This window comes from Octopus bimaculoides, chromosome 6, assembly GCF_001194135.2.
Source record: "Octopus bimaculoides isolate UCB-OBI-ISO-001 chromosome 6, ASM119413v2, whole genome shotgun sequence".
Classification (NCBI taxonomy): domain Eukaryota; kingdom Metazoa; phylum Mollusca; class Cephalopoda; order Octopoda; family Octopodidae; genus Octopus; species Octopus bimaculoides.
The window spans coordinates 103,858,524-103,859,405 of record NC_068986.1 but is presented as its reverse complement, the minus strand read 5'-3'; positions in this window follow the sequence as shown (position 1 = coordinate 103,859,405).

Sequence of the window (882 nt, the reverse complement as noted above, 5' to 3'; positions counted from 1 at the left end):
TATATATATATATATATATATATATATATATATATATATATATATATGTACACACATCCGTACGCATATATGATGTAAAATATTTTTGTATGTGTGTATGTATATTTGAAAGTGTTAACAACTGTGTGTGCATGTGTGCTTGTGTGTATATGTGTGTATGTGTGTGAAAGAGAGAGAGCGAGAGAGAGATAAAGAGAGAGATGAATGAGTAAAACAATCAAGAACATAACAGTATGGCTAAGAGCTTGGTATCTGAGTGTGAAGCACTGTTTCGTTATGAGGATATATGTACATACGTACATGTATATATACATACATATATACATACACACATACATACATACATACATACATACATACATACAAGCATACATACATTCATACCTATATACATACATACATTTATACATGCATACATGCGTACATATGTGTGTATATATAAAATCGTAAATGACTGTAAATATATGTTTTTATAGGGCTTGAGTATAGCTTAATGAAAATAAAAGCAAGAACAAGAGACAGGTTGATCTAGGTTTAATGAGAGTCAAAGAGGAAAGAGTGACCATATATGGACAACGTCTGTTGTGTCGCCATTCGGTGGAGAATGTAATGTAAATTAATTGGGCAAAATCACAAGAGATGTAGGTAAATAAATTGGCTCAGTTTCTTGTCTCACAAACTGACGAATCATCGCTATGTTTGAAGGACACACAGGAAACATGCATACACATACATGCATACAGGCATACATACATATATATACATATACACACACATATATATACATATAAATATATATATACATATATACATACATACATACAAACATATATATACATACATATACATACGTACATATATATATATATATATATATATATA